This window comes from Procambarus clarkii, chromosome 40 (assembly GCF_040958095.1).
Source record: "Procambarus clarkii isolate CNS0578487 chromosome 40, FALCON_Pclarkii_2.0, whole genome shotgun sequence".
In the NCBI taxonomy this organism is placed as follows: Eukaryota; Metazoa; Arthropoda; class Malacostraca; order Decapoda; family Cambaridae; genus Procambarus; species Procambarus clarkii.
The window spans coordinates 12,776,654-12,796,653 of record NC_091189.1 but is presented as its reverse complement, the minus strand read 5'-3'; the positions used below and the strand labels follow the sequence as shown (position 1 = coordinate 12,796,653).

Genomic DNA, 20,000 nt, shown 5'->3' with positions numbered 1-20,000 from the left:
TCTCAAGGGAATTGACAGGGTAGATGAGGACAGATTATTTAACACGGGAGGTACACGCACATGAGAACACAGGTGGAAGCTGAGTACCCAAATGAGCCACAGAGACATTAGAAATAGCTTTTTCAGTGTCAGAGTGGTTAGTAAATGGCAGTCATGTGGTGGAGGCTGACTCCATACACAGTTTCATGTGTGCGAGTAATGTACTGACTCGCCACCTGTTTCCTCTTATCATATCTGCTACATATATATATTTTTTTTCTCTCTCACACACACACACACACACACACACACACACACACACACACACACACACACACACACTAGGGAAACTAGTGTGTGTGTCAATTACAACCGTTAATCAACTTTGCAGTTGATTGACGGTTGAGAAACGGGACCAAAGAGCCATAGCTCAACCCCCGCAAGCACAAATAGGTGAGTACACACACACACACACACACACATCCCCCCGGAATCAGCCTTAGCAGGTGTCTTAACTTCCAGGTACCTATTAACTGCGAGGCGAACAGTGTGTGTGTGTACTCACCTAATTGTACTCACCTAATTGTGCTTGCGGGGGTTGAGCTCTGGCTCTTTGGTCCCGCCTCTCAACCGTCAATCAACTGGTGTACAGATTCAGGCGGCACACACACACACACACACACACACATGTGTGTGTGTGTGTGTGTGTGTGTGTGTGTGTGTGTGTGTGTGTGTGTGTGTGTGTGTGTGTGTGTGTGCGCGCGTGTGTGTGCGCGCGCGCGTGTGTGTGTGCGCGCGCGTGTGTGTGCGTGTGTGTGGTGGTGGGAGGGGGGGGTGGTCACAACCTAACATATCACCCATAACACTGCGTAATTAAATACCCTACCGCACTTATCCAGAGCTCTACCACACTTACAAGAGAGCTCAACTGAACTTACACCAGAGTTAACCAAAGCTCTGCTACACTTATACCACAATTCTAATACACTCTACGAACTACCACGCTAAGGTTCCATTAAGTAAGGGAAGTTATTACGTCATATGAGCAGTTTGGTGCCCACCATTAGCCCCATTCCATGGCCAGAAAACAAAACACACAGACCAAGAAGACCAAACAAGAGGGCGACAGGAAATGTGAGAAATCTCACAACTACGGACCCGGCACTTATGTAGCTCCTCGGGGTCAATTTACCTAATTGTGACGAGACAAGATCAGGACTTTATTGGTCCATAGCATCACTGGGATTATGGGTTGGCCCGTCCGTCAGGCTGTGTTGTCTCTTATTTCCACAGACGAGCAGGGTTATTTCCCCCCCCCCCCTGTAATGACTCCATACAATCAGCCGTCTTGGCTTATCTGGCTTGTTGATCTCACAGAGTTTTATCGTGGGGATGAGGTTAGAGGCCGGAATGTCCCACGCTGGTGGTGACAAAAACTGTGATGAGGGTTACCTGTGTGTGTGTGTGTGTGTGTGTGTGTGTGTGTGTGTGTGTGTGTGTGTGTGTGTGTGTGTGTGTGTGTGTGTGTGTGTGTGTGTGTGTGTGTGTGTGTGTGTGTGTGTGTGTGTGTGTGAGTGTGTGCGTGTGTGTGTGTGTGTGTGTGTGTGTGTGTGTGTGTGTGTGTGTGTGTGTGTGTGTGTGTGTGTAGTGAATCGATCTTGAATTCTTGGACTCCGCCTTTCTAGCAGCCGGTTGTCTTAAGTCAGTGACTCATAATCTATTTCCCTGGACATATCTACTTTTAAGATTATGAATAGAGTTCTCGTTTACAATCTTTGCTCTCTTAGTTCGATCCATTCTCCTACTATTCTTACACCTAAAGAAAACTTTCCACCATCTCTATGGCTCATCTCAGTCTCAAGCTGCAGCCCATGTTCTCTTGTTTTCTTGGTATTCACTGCGAACATTACCTCTTTTTCCACCCTGTCAATCACCTTTAGTATTTTATGTCTGTATCATATCTCCCCTCTCCCTCTTCTCGAGTGACGTCAGCTCTAGTTCTTTCAAGCTTTTTTCATACCCCAGCCCTTGCAATTCTGGGACGAGCCTCGCTGCGGACTACTGAACCTTTTCGAGTTTTCATGTGTGTTTTTCAAATGGGGGGAGGGGCTGCAATGGCTCCATGATAGGCCAGCATACCCCTAAGACTGGCCTTACGTAGAAGGCGGCGTACATATATCTAAATATCTCCTTATTACGGTTCCTGAATGATGTTCTGACTTTTACTAATGTAGAGTACGCGGCTGATGTTATCCTATTTATATGAGTGGAGTTAGGCCTGGTGTTATGTCCAAGTCTTGTCTTTACAGGGAAGTTATTCTCCTTCATTGTGTATCGTTCTTTTGGTCTCCTGTCACCTGTTTCCATTTCCATCACCTTGCTCATGGTGCTGAAATACTGTATATATTTCTTGGGCCAACTCTCCAGCTTTTTTAATTCATCTTGGAGAATTTTATAATCCTCATCTGTCTCAACTCTTACCGTTAATTTTGTATCGTCTGCAAACATCGATACATAGGATTCAACACCTGTAGGTAGGTCATTAACATCAATGTGAAATAATATATATTTTCTAGTAACCCATCCTTGAGTTACTCTACTCGTTATCTTACACCAGTCCGACTTGTCGCCCTCCTCACTGTGACTCTCTTGACTCCTGTCTGTTATGTATTCCCTGACCCCATGTTAGTGCTCTTCTACTTCAGCCTGCCTCTCAAGTTTGTGGATTCATTTCTTGTGCGGTACTGTGTCACCGGCATTTTTTGGCAGTCCAGAAATATTCATTCTGCTTAATTTTCTGTCCTGTCCTATTTTCGTTACCCTATCACAGAACTTCAGCAGGTTAGAGTCATTATCTCCAGCAGGTTAGAGTCATTATCTCCAGCAGGTTAGAGTCATTATCTCCAGCAGGTTAGAGTCATTATCTCCAGCAGGTTAGAGTCATTATCTCCAGCAGGTTAGAGTCATTATCTCCAGCAGTTTAGAGTCATTATCTCCAGCAGTTTAGAGTCATTATCTCCAGCAGTTCTGGAGTTAGGGATAATTTTCCTTCCCTAGAGTCATGTTGATGTTTGTGTACATAACTAATTATCTGTAGGTGTGTAGCTACTCTTATTCTTATTATTCTATGGAATTCTTTTCAGGGAATGTTTGTCAGTGACACTGGTCTGTAGTTTTGTGCTTCTTCTCTGTCTCTTTTCTTGTAAATTGGTACTTCGTTTACGTTCTTCAGCAGCTGGGCAATTCTCCCTTTGCATTTGAATCATTAAAGATCAATGGGAAAGGTATACTGAGGGTCTGTGCCAATTTTTTTTAAACATCATTGGCGAAATTACACAGAAATCACAAGCCAATGGCGAAACATTGTTTAGTTATCCTGTGGCGAGCTAAATATATCCTGTTTATATAAGCCTGCTAACTCCGGAGGCCCATATAAACAGGATAGCATGCTCCACACTAGCAAAAGTTAGAAAATAACTCAGGAACTTAAATAAGGAGACATTTAGATGTCTCCTTATTTAACATAGTACACTGCCTACGTGAGACCTTGAGGCGTATCAATAGGTTTGTACTGGAACTCAGTGAGAGAACATACAGAAAGTGATTAAAGGCCGTCGAGTTTTCTCACTTAATTATATAAAAGAGATTGGGACAATAATTAACAAAGTCACATACTCAGCTTGGTTACATTGGCTAACCCTTACAAATAAACCCACTGGACCTTCCTGGTTACCACCTAAAACTGGCCACCTGAGCTTAAGTCCCTAACTCCGAATCATCACTACAGCGCGCCACACCCAGTTAGTCTCCCATACATGGTTTTCTTCCTATTGGGGAGTGTTGTACATTCTGCTATGGCGGTATGTTCACTCACAAGATGAGTGGCGCTGCCCAATAAACTCGCCCCTCGGGGCAAAATGTAAAAATTTACTGACACACAGCAGACGCGACTCAGCAAGATCACATCGGGTCCCCACATTTGGTCGGTTCCACTTCGCCTCTGCTACAGACGGATCTAGAGGAGTACTTGCTAGACCCTCGACTACCACAAGATTCCTCTCCAGCCGGTCACAGCCTCCACCACCACACTCAGCATCCTCAAGGAGAGTGTAATCAGATTAAATGTGCATCTAAATGTATGGGTTCGAGACCCATACAGCCCAGGTGAATTGAAATGTACATCACCTTGTATCCAAGAACTTTAGGTCACCCTTTGTGACTACTTGGCTGTAACATTGGTTTGTGTGGGCTGAGGTTGTCTTGTTGACCAATCCACACACTAGAAAATAAGGGACGACGACGTTTCGGTCCGTCCTGGATAATTCAGGAACAAATAGGTGAGTACACACACTTCAAAGCATTATACGACAAAGAGTGCTGGGAAGACGGGACACCACGAGCGTAGCTCTCATCCTGTAACTACACTTAGGTAATTATACACACACACACACACACACACAACGGTGGCCGGTGGCCGAGCGGACAGCACGCTAGACACGGGATCCTGTGGTCCGGGGTTCGATCCCGGGCGCCGGCGAGAAACGATGGGCAAGAGTTTCTTTCATCCTATGCCACTGTTACCTAGCAGTAAATAGGTACCTGGGAGTTAGTCAGCTGTCACGGGTTGCTTCCGGGTGTGTGTGTGTGTGTATACTCACCTAATTGTACTCAATTAATTGTGCTTGCGGGGGTTGAGCTCTGGCTCTTTGATCCCGCCTCTCAACCGTCAATCAACAGGTGTACAGGTTCCTGAGCCTATTGGGCTCTATGATATCTACACTTGAAACTGTGTATGGAGTCAGCCTCCACCACATCACTTCCTAATGCATTCCATTTGTCAACCACTGAACACACCACTGTGTGTGTGTGTGTGTGTGTGTGTGTGTGTGTGTGTGTGTGTGTGTGTGTGTGTGTGTGTGTGTGTGGAAAAAATAAATAAAGAAATAAATAGTAGTAGTAGAAACAGTTGATTGACAGTTGAGAGGTGGACCGAAAGAGCAGAGCTCAACCCCCGCAAGCACAACTAGGTGAATACACTCACAAACACACACACACACACACACAAATACACACACACACACACACATTCATGAATCTGTACACCGGTTGATTGACAGTTGAAAGGCGGGACTGAAGAGCCAGAGCTCGAACCCCCTCAAGCACAACTAGGCGAGTACACACACACACACACACACACACACACAGGCATCCAGACCCAAGTTTCTGGTTTAGGCAATTTGCATCCGCCCTCCCCCATCCCCCTACCCCCCCAACTCCCCTACCCCTCCCCCCCCTTCCCCCCCCCCCCCCCCCCGACTCGGATCTTGCCGAAACGTCAACATGTTTGGGTCTTCACGTTTTTTTTTTATTATATTATCTATTTTTCCTCCTTTTCTTCCTCCTTTTCCTATTTGTATCGTCTTTCCCTTCCCCTTCATTTGATAATTGTTCTCATCCTTCTTCTTATCACCTCATTTACTCATTTTTCTTCACCCCGTTTTCCATTCCTACTTCTTCTTCTTCTTCTTCTTTTCTTGCTTACACCAATCATATTTTTACAAAGGTTTGTTTTCACAAATATTTCAGTTTTTATTTCTTAACTTTATGGAGAGTTTGTTTTTTAATTCTTTAACTTTCTTATATGTTAAGAAGTATCTGTACCGTGTGTAAGTATCTGTACCGTGTGTAAGTATCTGTACGGTGTGTAAGTATCTGTACCGTGTGTAAGTATCTGTACGGTGTGTAAGTATCTGTACCGTGTGTAAGTATCTGTACCGTGTGTAAGTATCTGTACCGTGTGTAAGTATCTGTACCGTGTGTAAGTATCTGTACGGTGTGTAAGTATCTGTACCGTGTGTAAGTATCTGTATCGTGTGTAAGTATCTGTACGGTGTGTAAGTATCTGTACGGTGTGTAAGTATCTGTACGGTGTGTAAGTATCTGTACGGTGTGTAAGTATCTGTACGGTGTGTAAGTATCTGTACGGTGTGTAAGTATCTGTACGGTGTGTAAGTATCTGTACCGTGTGTAAGTATCTGTACCGTGTGTAAGTATCTGTATCGTGTGTAAGTATCTGTACCGTGTGTAAGTATCTGTACCGTGTGTAAGTATCTGTACGGTGTGTAAGTATCTGTACGGTGTGTAAGTATCTGTACGGTGTGTAAGTATCTGTACGGTGTGTAAGTATCTGTACCGTGTGTAAGTATCTGTACCGTGTGTAAGTATCTGTACGGTGTGTAAGTATCTGTACGGTGTGTAAGTATCTGTACGGTGTGTAAGTATCTGTACCGTGTGTAAGTATCTGTACCGTGTGTAAGTATCTGTACCGTGTGTAAGTATCTGTACCGTGTGTAAGTATCTGTACGGTGTGTAAGTATCTGTACGGTGTGTAAGTATCTGTACCGTGTGTAAGTATCTGTACCGTGTGTAAGTATCTGTACGGTGTGTAAGTATCTGTACCGTGTGTAAGTATCTGTACGGTGTGTAAGTATCTGTACCGTGTGTAAGTATCTGTACCGTGTGTAAGTATCTGTACCGTGTGTAAGTATGTGTACCGTGTGTAAGTATCTGTACGGTGTGTAAGTATCTGTACGGTGTGTAAGTATCTGTACCGTGTGTAAGTATCTGTACCGTGTGTAAGTATCTGTACGGTGTGTAAGTATCTGTACCGTGTGTAAGTATGTGTACCGTGTGTAAGTATCTGTACGGTGTGTAAGTATCTGTACGGTGTGTAAGTATGTGTACCGTGTGTAAGTATGTGTACCGTGTGTAAGTATGTGTACCGTGTGTAAGTATGTGTACCGTGTGTAAGTATCTGTACCGTGTGTAAGTATGTGTACCGTGTGTAAGTATCTGTACGGTGTGTAAGTATCTGTACGGTGTGTAAGTATCTGTACCGTGTGTAAGTATGTGTACCGTGTGTAAGTATGTGTACCGTGTGTAAGTATGTGTACCGTGTGTAAGTATCTGTACCGTGTGTAAGTATGTGTACCGTGTGTAAGTATGTGTACCGTGTGTAAGTATGTGTACCGTGTGTAAGTATGTGTACCGTGTGTAAGTATGTGTACCGTGTGTAAGTATGTGTACCGTGTGTAAGTATGTGTACCGTGTGTAAGTATGTGTACCGTGTGTAAGTATGTGTACCGTGTGTAAGTATGTGTACCGTGTGTAAGTATCAAACCAGCCGCGTTAATACAAGTTTTACCCAGATACAGTGTGTCTGTGAGTCAGTGTGTCTGTGAGTCAGTGAGTCTGTGAGTCAGTGTGTCTGTGAGTCAGTGTGTCTGTGAGTCAGTGTGTCTGTGAGTCAGTGAGTCTGTGAGTCAGTGTGTCTGTGAGTCAGTGTGTCTGTGAGTCAGTGTGTCTGTGAGTCAGTGTGTCTGTGAGTCAGTGTGTCTGTGAGTCAGTGTGTCTGTGAGTCAGTGTGTCTGTGAGTCAGTGTGTCTGTGAGTCAGTGTGTCTGTGAGTCAGTGTGTCTGTGAGTCAGTGTGTCTGTGAGTCAGTGTGTCTGTGAGTCAGTGAGTCTGTGAGTCAGTGTGTCTGTGAGTCAGTGTGTCTGTGAGTCAGTGTGTCTGTGAGTCAGTGTGTCTGTGAGTCAGTGTGTCTGTGAGTTAGTGTGTCTGTGAGTCAGTGTGTCTGTGAGTCAGTGAGTCAGTGTGTCTGTGAGTCAGTGAGTCAGTGTGTCTGTGAGTTAGTGTGTCTGTGAGTCAGTGTGTCTGTGAGTCAGTGTGTCTGTGAGTCAGTGTGTCTGTGAGTTAGTGTGTCTGTGAGTCAGTGTGTCTGTGAGTTAGTGTGTCTGTGAGTCAGTGTGTCTGTGAGTCAGTGTGTCTGTGAGTTAGTGTGTCTGTGAGTCAGTGTGTCTGTGAGTCAGTGAGTCAGTGTGTCTGTGAGTCAGTGAGTCAGTGTGTCTGTGAGTTAGTGTGTCTGTGAGTCAGTGTGTCTGTGAGTCAGTGAGTCAGTGTGTCTGTGAGTCAGTGTGTCTGTGAGTCAGTGAGTCAGTGTGTCTGTGAGTCAGTGAGTCAGTGTGTCTGTGAGTCAGTGAGTCAGTGTGTCTGTGAGTCAGTGTGTCAGTGAGTCAGTGTGTCAGTGTGTCTGTGAGTCAGTGAGTCAGTGTGTCTGTGAGTCAGTGAGTTAGTGTGTCTGTGAGTCATGTGTCTGTGAGTCAGTGAGTCAGTGTGTCAGTGAGTCAGTGTGTCTGTGAGTCAGTGTGTCTGTGAGTCAGTGAGTCAGTGTGTCTGTGAGTCAGTGAGTCAGTGTGTCTGTGAGTCAGTGTGTCTGTGAGTCAGTGAGTCAGTGTGTCAGTGAGTCAGTGTGTCTGTGAGTCAGTGTGTCTGTGAGTCAGTGTGTCTGTGAGTCAGTGTGTCTGTGAGTCAGTGTGTCTGTGAGTTAGTGTGTCTGTGAGTAGTCAGTGTGTCTGTGAGTCAGTGTGTCTGTGAGTCAGTGAGTCAGTGTGTCAGTGAGTCAGTGTGTCTGTGAGTCAGTGTGTCTGTGAGTCAGTGTGTCTGTGAGTCAGTGAGTCAGTGTGTCAGTGAGTCAGTGTGTCTGTGAGTTAGTGTGTCTGTGAGTCAGTGAGTCAGTGTGTCTGTGAGTTAGTGTGTCTGTGAGTCAGTGAGTCAGTGTGTCTGTGAGTTAGTGTGTCTGTGAGGCTGTGAATCCACGAGAGTGTTACAACTCCTGAACTTCGAAATGGTTGCCAGGGACGATGACAATTAAGCCTCTACTTGACACAGTCATGTGCTGGCGATGACCACACCTGAGAGCCCGTCTCCTACCAACACTTCACGGGAGGCCAATTCATTCCGGAAGCTTTTAAATGAAATCCGGGAGACAGAAGAGTTAGGGGGGAACATGATCACCACATTCAAGATTCTCAAGGGAATTGATAGGGTAGATAAAGACAGTCTATTTAACACAAGGGGCACACGCACTAGGGGGAGACAGGTGGAAACTGAGTGCCCAAATGAGCTACAGAGATATTAGAAATAATTTTTTTTAGTCAGAGCAGTTGACAGATGGAATGCATTAGGCAGTGATGTGGTGGAGGCTGACTCCATACACAGTTTCAAGTGTAGATATGATAGAGCCCAATAGGCTCAGGAATCTGTACACCATGTTGATTGACAGTTGAGAGGCGGGACCAAAGAGCCAGAGCTCAACCCCCGCAAGCACAAATAGGTGAGTACAAATAGGTGGGTGAGTACACACACACACACACACACACACACACACACACACACACACACACACACACACACACACACACACACACACACACACACACACGCACACACGCAAGCACATAATATGAGTCTGGTTGTTTATGTTTTTTTATTTACTCCACACCTGCTGGGAAACGCAGGTGTGGAGCATTCTCCTCCATTTCAGTAAGAGTTGACAAAGTGAGGAACGGTATCGTATCACACTATGTGACTACCGTTATTGTAGTGAACCACGCAGCCTGCGATATCGTAGCGCATTACGCGCCAAGCGTTGATTTAGCGAACTACGCGGCCAGCGATATCGTAGCGTACTAGGCGGCCGCCAAAATTTTACCCACTATGTTGCTAGCGGTATCGTAGCAGCTATGGAGCCGGCTGCCACGAAGTTAGAGCCAACAGAGCTATTGTAGTACTCAACCGGGCGCCCGGTATGGCATAGTAACGCCAGGAGTTAGAACCAGCATATAGATTATAACGCGAGAGGCCGGCCGGCCAGTATACGGTGATGCCAAGAGTCGAGGCAATAAGTTCAGAGCGCGCTACTCCGGCGGCCGGCCAGAAGCTGTCGACGTGGAAAATTTAATTAAACGAGGCTGGATCTGAGAGCAGCTGGTGCCGCTGTTATATTTACGGCGGGGACTGGTCGCTTACGTGGGGCTGGTAGTTTAGCCAGGGGACTGGTAGCTTACGTGGGGCTGGTAGTTTAGCTAGGGGGACTGGTCGCTTACGTGGGGCTGGTAGTTTAGCCAGGGGACTGGTAGCTTACGTGGGGCTGGTAGTTTAGCTAGGGGGACTGGTCGCTTACGTGGGGCTGGTAGTTTAGCTAGGGGGACTGGTCGCTTACGTGGGGCTGGTAGTTTAGCTAGGGGGACTGGTCGCTTACGTGGGGCTGGTAGTTTAGCTAGGGGGACTGGTCGCTTACGTGGGGCTGGTAGTTTAGCTAGGGGGACTGGTCGCTTACGTGGGGCTGGTAGTTTAGCCAGGGGACTGGTAGCTTACGTGGGGCTGGTAGTTTAAGTTTGGTTAGTAGTCACCATTAAAATCTCCACTATCATAACCACCTTTATCACCACCACCACCACCACCAACAACAACAACAACACCACCAACAACACCAACAACAACAACACCAACACCACCAACACCACCAACACCACCAACACCACCAACACCACCAACACCACCACCACCACCACCACCATCACCACCGTAACCACCACCATCATCATCACTATCACCACCACCACCGTCACCACCACCATCACCATCACCATCATCATCATCACCGTCACCACCACCATCACTACCACCACCATCATCATCATCACCATCACCACTATCACCACCGTCACCACCACCGTCACCACCACCATCATCACCGTCACCACCACCGTTACCACCACCGTCACCACCACCGTCACCGTCACCACCACCGTCACCATCACCGTCACCACCACCACCGTCACCACCACCACCGTCACCACCACCACCACCATCACCACCGTCACCACCACTGTCACCATCACCGTCACCACCACCACCACCACCATCACCACCACCACCACCACCACCACCATCACCACCGTCACCACCACCGTCACCACCACCGTTACCACCACCGTCACCACCACCACCACCATCACCACCGTCACCACCACCGTTACCATCACCGTCACCACCACCACCACCATCACCACCACCACTGTCGCCGACGACTTGTTTTAATCGACACAATAGAGACGTCCTCCCATCACCCTATTCCTCACCCTATCTTTTTTCTTAGCCAATGTTGCTCTCTCTCTCTCTCTCTCTCTCTCTCTCTCTCTCTCTCTCTCTCTCTCTCTCTCTCTCTCTCTCTCTCTCTCTCTCTCTCTCTCTCTCTCCTTTAGCCCATCCTTCCCTCCCCTTCTCTCTCTCTCCATCCTTCCCGTCATCGTTTCACCCTTCCCCCTACCCCCTTCTCTGTCTGCCTCCAGTCTTATATCCACCATCTCTCCCTCTGTCATTTCCTATCTCTTCCATCTCCTCTTCCGTTTGTTCTTCCCGATTTTCCACGTGATTTTATTCGTTACAGCTCTGTCGTTGTCTTGTCATGAGAGTCACGTTGATGTAACCAGCTGTCATCAAATATGTCAGCAGTTATACTGTCGTGTGTCATGTCAGCATCATTAACGTGTCAGCATTGTTAGCCCAAAATGTCTGCGGCTGTAGTCGAAAGTACCAATAGATTTATACAAACTAAACAGATAAGGCTTTCATTATAATTTAAAGAATGTATTTGAACAAGTGAACGCCAAAGAAGTATTGTACACTGGAACTGTGTTAAAGCCTCGCCTCAGGTCTCCTTAATTATCGCCGCAGCTCTAACAACCTCTATTAACAGCTCGTTAATTGATGCTTCTCATTGGCCCCTCATACCTCACTGTCGCGTTCCTCCTTTAATGTATACCCTTATTGGTTTATCGCTCGGCGTTTCCCCTCTGTTCCCCCTCGCTTACCCTCTCTCTCTTTCTCTCCCCTTGGCTTCCTTAATGTACACATCTTCATTTTCGCCTAGTTTACCCTCACCCTCTCCCTACTCATAAGTCGCTACCCTAATCGAGTATCCCGAGTTTACCCAGCTCCCCTTCCGCTGCGATTTTCTCGGTTATATTCTACCTCCCATAAACATACTCCTTTCGTCCTCTCAACCCTGCCAGACTGCCAGATCCGACCGCCTCCCCTCTGTTCCCTCCTCTTCTCTCCCCTCTCCCTCCCGGCCATTCCCCTTGACCTCTCCTGACCCAGCGGAATCAACACGGGAGGCAAATTGGCGCCAACCACCGCGACAAGGAAAAGGTGGGGCCAATTAACGGAATCCCCTGAAATAATGGTGAAAAGGTGGGGCCGCGGTTGGGAGGGGTGGGGGATAACCCACAGGACCGAATAATGTTCTGGAGCGTCTCTCTCCTCCGGCTGATCCAGGACTGAGGTGCTGACGTATGCTCTACCGCGTCAGCCAAATTCCTGAGGTCTGGAAGAAGCAGAGAATAAGAGCTGAAAGGTTAACTGTCGCTGCTGGAACCGCTGATGACGATGTTGCTATTCGTGGAAATACTGTAGTGCCCACTGGTCTTTGAGGTCTTTAGAGTAGTTGCTAAAGACCACTGTGTCTACTTCAGTTGGTAATGCAAGAGATCTGCTTCTCCTGGAAATGTAAGACATCTGCTTCTCTTGGAAATGTGGCATATCTACTGCTATTGGAAATGCTAGCTGCCCTATTTACTAGAACTGAGAAATATCAACTTTGCTGAAAATAAAACAAAATAAAAAATAACTTTTGACTGGAAAGGTGAAATGGAGAGAAGTAACATTATAAAGAATTGCTTGTGACGGCTACTCCATCCATCCTCCTGTTTTTCTTATATCCGATTCTGCTCGAATTCTAGAATAAGAAGTGTAACTGGAACCGTTGGCGACGTCCGCTCCTCCTGGAAATCTGATACAGTAAAAAAGAAAATCGCTGCTGGAAACGTAGACAATGATGCCAGCTGCTGTTGAAAATCTTAACCTATTTTTTTGTTTTTCTGTAACTCTGGAATGTCCACTTATATTGCAGGTTTGGAATGTGTATACATATTGCAGATCTAAACAGTGACTAATATTACAGAATCTGAATGTGCACCATATTGAAAATCTGGAATGTGCAATTACTGACGATGTCGCTGTGTTGTTTGTTCTTCAAAATCTGGAATATCCATCGATGCTTGAAATCTGGAATGTGAGCGTTGCCGTTGGAATTGTGGAAAATGAACAGGTTGCCCCGGAATAGCTGCTGTTGTAGTAACTGATGCTTCTTGTGTCTATACACACACACGTGGTTCTGATCACCAGGACACGAGAGATGGCGAGGGAGAAGAGAGAGAGGAAACAAATGATGGAGACGAAGAGGGAAGGGTTGAGTGATGGCAGTGGGTCAGCTCTGATGATGATGATGGCTGCAGAGAAAAAGCTTAGACACGACGCTGTTTTGTGGCCAATCTCAAAACCTTTTCTTTTTTTGTACTTAATACTGTTCGGTATTCTTTAAGTTTGACAGAAGACACTCAAGTGTGTGCCCCGAGACCATGCAAATGCACACATCTTGATCATGCAAGTTTTGTAAAAAATTCGACTGCAATTTATAAATAATATAAATTCTTTAGACTTTCTAAGTAATTCTTTGAGAGGATGAGTGGTCGTTACTGATGTGCGACCTGTTTGGGTTTCACATATAGGATATTATTATGACGAATAATTGAATTGTCTTTCATGCTTCAGCATCCGTCTGCCTGTCTGTTTATTTGGTTTTGTCTCGTACTGTTCACGGTATCCCTCGTATATTCTTCAAATTATTATTTTTGTTTAATAAATTATGACCCCCGAAAGGTGAGTTTCTGGGCAACGCCTCTCGTCCTGTGATGTTCCAGAATGATATCTTCCTTTGGTTTAACTGTATTGCAATGTGAATTGGCCATCGTCCTCCTCTGAACTGCCGAGATGAGAGACTAAGGGAAGCTAAAACAACAAGGTTTAGGCTTCGTTCAGAGAGAGATTGTTGTGTTACTCTCGCAAGAGTTTTTTCCTATGTTGGTCTACGGGTGAGTGTGACAGAAAACGAGCCCATAAGTGATTCTCCACGACCAGCAGACGACCTCCAAACTAATATACGACCTAGAGAAACGTTCTGTACTCTGGTTGTTGAAGTTCTTAAGCCTCAACTGACTACCAACGCCGCTTGTACATAACACCGAGGACCGCACTCTGCTCCTCTGGTAAGTCTAGCTGCAGATTTAGTTCCAGTTCGGAGTGACAAGCTGGAGAAGGCGTTCACTGATACATGCGCCGAAGAACGTGCGCAGTTCATTCGGTAGTTGTTGTGTTTTTGTTTGAAGGTGGAGTCGGCGACCAGGAGAGAACGCCTCAGCTGATAAAAGGCTCCAAGCCGCACTCGGCGAAGGTTTGGGTTGAAGTCTCACTATGAAGGCCAGGATATCAGCCTTGCGTCTCCAGTCACCTGGCATCTTTGTAGTCACCTGGTAACAGTGACAGTCACTCGTTATTACTACTACTACTACTACTACTACCACCACTACTACTACCACCACCATCGCTATTTCTAATATCACTGTTATAACTACTACTATCGCGATTGGATGCCACTTAGCCTTCCACAAGCCTCTCCACGTGTTGTACTCTTCCTTACACAAAACAACAAGTTGGCTCTGTCCTTAACTAATTCTGAAATAACAAACCGCAGGCAATACAGTGCCATTAATGAAGTTCCCTTTCCCCGTAACTCTTAAGAATAGTCAAGCAGTAATTAATACCACTTCTAGTACTTCCGCCAGGTGTACATAGTTGAAGAGTGCCACCATGTGAGAAAGTCTTCAGAAGAGTGCCACCATGTGAGAAAGTCTTCAGAAGAGTGCCACCATGTGAGAAAGTCTTCAGAAGAGTGCCATTATATGTGCAAAGTTAAATAGTAGTTCCACCATCTGTAGACAGTCCCATAGTAGTGCCATCAGGTGTAGATAATTCCACAGTAGTGTCAGTAGGTGTAGACAGTGCCATGTTCCAAGTTTACCCGGCAGGTCACAGGCACCCGGCCAATATCACACCCGCTGTTCCCACACTCCTCGTCTTCTCTGCCTCATTATTGCAACAATCTTGCACTAAGCTAATGAAAACAGCCGAATTTCATCTTTCAAAACTCACATCTCTCTCTCTCTCTCTCTCTCTCTCTCTCTCTCTCTCTCTCTCTCTCTCTCTCTCTCTCTCTCTCTCTCTCTCTCTCTCTCTCTCTCACTCTCTGTCTCTCTCTCTCTCTCTCTCTCTCTCTCTCTCTCTCTCTCTCTCTCTCTCTCTCTCTCTCTCTCTCTCTCTCTCTCTCTCTCACTCTCTGTCTCTCTCTCTCTCTCTCTCTCTCCCCTCATTTCTTATGTGTCAGAAAACACATACTTAAAAAAGAAGGAATTTACCGAAAGGTTAAAACAAGCTTCTTCTTCGAAAGGATTATAGTGCCACTGTCTTTGCAATCATTAGGGGCAATATAGGCCAAGAATCTCAGCAATAATCAAAGCCAAAGCGCTCTTATTCCCCCGGTGGCCTTCGTAGCCTCTCCTCTCCCGCGGCTGACATTTGCGTCGTCCCACTCAATTTTCTCAATGAAATCGAGATATTTAAGCGTTTTACTGCAGGGTGTGTAGCTTGGCAGGAAGTTATGCCAAGGGTGTAAAGCAACGATCACCACTTTATGGCGTATAAACCAAATTTAATGGCTACGTTTAAGTATCAGATTCGTAGGCTGTGTGTTCTGAGCTCTTGACGGTCATCAGTGAGGCCTGGGGTCTGGCACTGGTTGGAAGGGTGGAACCTGGGGTCTGGCACTGGTTGGAGGGGTGGAACCTGGGGTCTGGCACTGGTTGGTGGGGTGGAACCTGGGGTCTGGCACTGGTTGGAGGGGTGGAACCTGGGGTCTGGCACTGGTTGGTGGGGTGGAACCTGGGGTCTGGCACTGGTTGGAGGGGTGGAACCTGGGGTCTGGCACTGGTTGGAGGAGTGGAACCTGGGGTCTGGCACTGGCTGGTTGGGGGTGGAACCTGGGGTCTGGCACTGGTTGGAGGGGTGGAACCTGGGGTCTGGCACTGGTTGGAGGGGTGGAACCTGGGGTCTGGCACTGGTTGGAGGGGTGGAACCTGGGGTCTGGCACTGGTTGGAGGGGTGAAACCTGGGGTCTGGCACTGTTTGGAGGGATGGAACCTGGGGTCTGGCACTGTTTGGAGGGGTGGTACCTGGGGTCTGGCACTGGTTGGAGGGGTGGAACCTGGGGTCTGGCACTGGTTGGAGGGGTGGAACCTGGGGTCTGGCACTGGTTGGAGGGGTGGAACCCGGGGTCCGGCACTGGCTGGAGAAGTGGAACCTGGGGTCTGGCACTGGCTGCAGGGGTGGAACCTGGGGTCTGGCACTGACTTGAGGGGTGGAACCTGGGGTCTGGCACTGGTTGGAGGGGTGAAACCTGGGGTCTGGCACTGTTTGGAGGGGTGGAACCTGGGGTCTGGCACTGTTTAGAGGGATGGAACCTGGGGTCTGGCACTCTTTGGGGGGATGGAACCTGGGGTCTGGCACTAGTTGGAGGGGTGGAACCTGGGGTCTGGCACTGGTTGGAGGGGTGGAACCTGGGGTCTGGCACTGGTTGGAGGGGTGGAACCTGGGGTCTGGCACTGACTTGAGGGGTGGAACCTGGGGTCTGGCACTGTTTGGAGGGGTGGAACCTGGGGTCTGGCACTGGTTGGAGGAGTGGAACCTGGGGTCTGGCACTGGTTGGAGGGGTGGAACCTGGGGTCTGGCACTGACTTGAGGGGTGGAACCTGGGGTCTGGCACTGTTTGGAGGGGTGGAACCTGGGGTCTGGCACTGTTTGGAGGGGTGGAACCTGGGGTCTGGCACTGGCTGGAGAAGTGGAACCTGGGGTCTGGCACTGGCTGGAGGAGTGGAACCTGGGGTCTGGCACTGGCTGGAGGGGTGGAACCTGGGGTCTGGCACTGGCTGGAGGAGTGGAACCTGGGGTCTGGCACTGGCCTGAGGGGTGGAACCTGGGGTCTGGCACTGGCTGGAGGGATGGAACCTGGGGTCTGGCACTGGCTGGAGGAGTGGAACCTGGGGTCTGGCACTGGCTGGAGGGGTGGAACCTGGCGTCTGACACAGCAGAAGTTGACCTCGCTTACAAACACACAAATAGTATTCATATATAGTATTATTACACAAAGACTAGGACATGGAAATCATGAAAATTCTTCGCTTGTTTCTGTGTTGTGTTGAAGGCAGCCGGACAGTAGCTAGGCTGTGTGCTGCGCCCGTCCTCTCCAATTGTCACGACCTCACAAAAATGATGTACTAAGTTGCCCCTACCTAACCTAACCAAACCTCTGGACCCGGAAATAGAAAACGTGACAGCCCGTCAATTTTTACGAGCCGCTATGATGTATAACACGTCATATTTTGCCCGTAGGGGGGGGGGATATAAGACGTCAAAATGCTATATAATGTTGGAGAGAACAGGTTGGTGTTCTAGTAGTCTTACGTGATCTGCCCAACCTGTCCTAATATCACGTTATGGTATCTTGAGGTTATCTTGAGATGATTTCGGGGCTTTAGTGTCCCCGCGGCCCGGTCTTCGACCAGGCCTCCACCCCCAGAAAGCGTACGGAATACAGCGTGCTATGAAAAGTAGTAGATCACAAGAATCCACGTTTTCTGCGCACTTGTTGGTTAGGTTAGGTGGGTGGCTTGGGGTCGCGCGTTTCTGGTTAGGTTAGGACGTTGGATTTTGTACGTTGTGGCCGCTCGAGAGAACAGGTTGACATATGAGTGTTTATCACGGACGGGTGTGGCAGAGTGGCGACCAGTCTGGTGTAGTGTCGACCAGTCTGGTGTAGTGGCGACCAGTGTGGCAGAGTGGCGACCAGTCTGGTGTAGTGGCGACCAGTCTGGTGAAGTGGCGACCAGTCTGGTGAAGTGGCGACCAGTGTGGTGTAGTGGCGACCAGTCTGGTGTAGTGGCGACCAGTGTGGCAGAGTGGCGACCAGTCTGGTGTAGTGGCGACCAGTCTGGTGAAGTGGCGACCAGTCTGGTGAAGTGGCGACCAGTGTGGCAGAGTGGCGACCAGTCTGGTGTAGTGGCGACCAGTCTGGTGAAGTGGCGACCAGTGTGGTGTAGTGGCGGCCAGTCTGGTGTAGTGGCGACCTGTCTGGTGTAGTGGCGACCAGTCTGGTGTAGTGGCGACCAGTCTGGTGAAGTGGCGACCAGTGTGGTGTAGTGGCGACCAGTCTGGTGTAGTGGCGACCAGTCTGGTGTAGCGGCGACCAGTCTGGTGAAGTGGCGACCAGTCTGGTGTAGTGGCGACCAGTCTAGTGAAGTGGCGACCAGTCTGGTGTAGTGGCGACCAGTCTAGTGAAGTGGCGACCAGTCTGGTGAAGTGGCGACCAGTCTGGTGTAGCGGCGACCAGTCTGGTGAAGTGGCGACCAGTCTAGTGAAGTGGCGACCAGTCTGGTGTAGCGGCGACCAGTCTGGTGTAGTGTCGACCAGTCTGGTGTAGTGTCGACCAGTCTGGTGTAGTGGCGACCAGTCTGGTGTAGTGGCGACCAGTCTGGTGTAGCGGCGACCAGTCTAGTGAAGTGGCGACCAGTCTGGTGAAGTGGCGACCAGTCTGGTGTAGTGGCGACCAGTCTGGTGTAGTGGCGACCAGTCTAGTGAAGTGGCGACCAGTCTGGTGAAGTGGCGACCAGTCTGGTGTAGTGGCGACCAGTGTGGTGTAGTGTCGACCAGTGTGGTGTAGTGTCGACCAGTCTGGTGTAGTGGCGACCAGTCTGGTGTAGCGGCGACCAGTCTGGTGAAGTGGCGACCAGTCTGGTGTAGTGGCGGACCAGTCTAGTGAAGTGGCGACCAGTCTGGTGTAGCGGCGACCAGTCTGGCAGGGCGACGACCAGTCTGGTGTAGCGACGACCAGTGTGGTGTAGTGTCGACCAGTCTGGTGTAGTGGCGACCAGTCTGGTGTAGTGGCGACCAGTCTGGTGTAGCGGTGACCAGTCTGGTGAAGTGGCGACCAGTCTAGTGAAGTGGCGACCAGACTGGTGAAGTGGCGACCAGTCTGGTGTAGTGGCGACCAGTCTAGTGAAGTGGCGACCAGTCTAGTGAAGTGGCGACCAGTCTGGTGAAGTGGCGACCAGTCTGGTGAAGTGGCGACCAGTCTGGTGAAGTGGCGACCAGTCTGGTGTAGTGGCGACCAGTGTGGTGTAGTGTCGACCAGTCTGGTGTAGTGGCGACCAGTCTGGTGTAGTGGCGACCAGTCTGGTGTAGTGGCGACCAGTCTGGTGAAGTGGCGACCAGTCTGGTGTAGTGGCGACCAGTCTAGTGAAGTGGCGACCAGTCTGGTGTAGCGGCGACCAGTCTGGCAGAGCGACGACCAGTCTGGTGTAGCGACGACCAGTCTGGTGTAGTGTCGACCAGTGTGGTGTAGTGTCGACCAGTGTGGTGTAGTGTCGACCAGTCTGGTGTTGTGGCGACCAGTGTGGTGTAGTGTCGACCAGTCTGGTGTAGTGGCGACCAGTCTGGTGTAGCGGCGACCAGTCTGGTGTAGCGGCGACCAGTCTGGTGTAGCGGCGACCAGTCTGGTGTAGCGGCGACCAGTGTGATAGAGCCACGACCAATCTGGCATAGAGGGTAGAAGTGTTATAGAGTTGCGACAGGACTATAGACTGAGAGTGACCATCTTGTAGAAAGATGCACAAAGATAATGTACAAAGATCTTAAAGATAGTGAGGCAGAGTGAGGTAGAGTGAGGCAGAGTGAGGTAGAGTGAGGCACAGTGAGGCAGAGTGAGGCATAGTGAGGTAGAGTGAGACAGAGTGAGGCAGAGTGAGGTAGAGTGAGGCAGAGTGAGGCAGAGTGAGGTAGAGTGAGACAGAGTGAGGTAGAGTGAGACAGAGTGAGGCAGGGCGAGGTCTGTATTATTAAATGCATTCATCATCATCAAACAAAAGCCACATATCTTAACCTTCCGTTAACACACATCACAGTACATATCACTTAGGCCTGCTGGTATAGGTCACCTAGGCCTACTGGTCCAGATCTGACCAATTATAATCAGTCAGGAGAAGTAGTATCCGTCCATATTTCACGACCATGAACTTGCCCCAATAATGCTCTTTTCCACAAATTCTAAAGATTATTTCTGCCCACAATTACTTATCAAACCCAAATTTCCCCAGTCGAGTATGTGAAGAT

General features: G+C 48.6%; 1 protein-coding gene across 3 annotated transcripts in view; it reads left to right on the top strand.

Annotated features, from left to right (window-relative positions):
- The window catches only part of LOC123749551 (homeobox protein caupolican), a 258,164-nt gene that overhangs the window by 101,376 nt on the left and 136,788 nt on the right, over window positions 1-20,000 (top strand). The window lies entirely within an intron of this gene.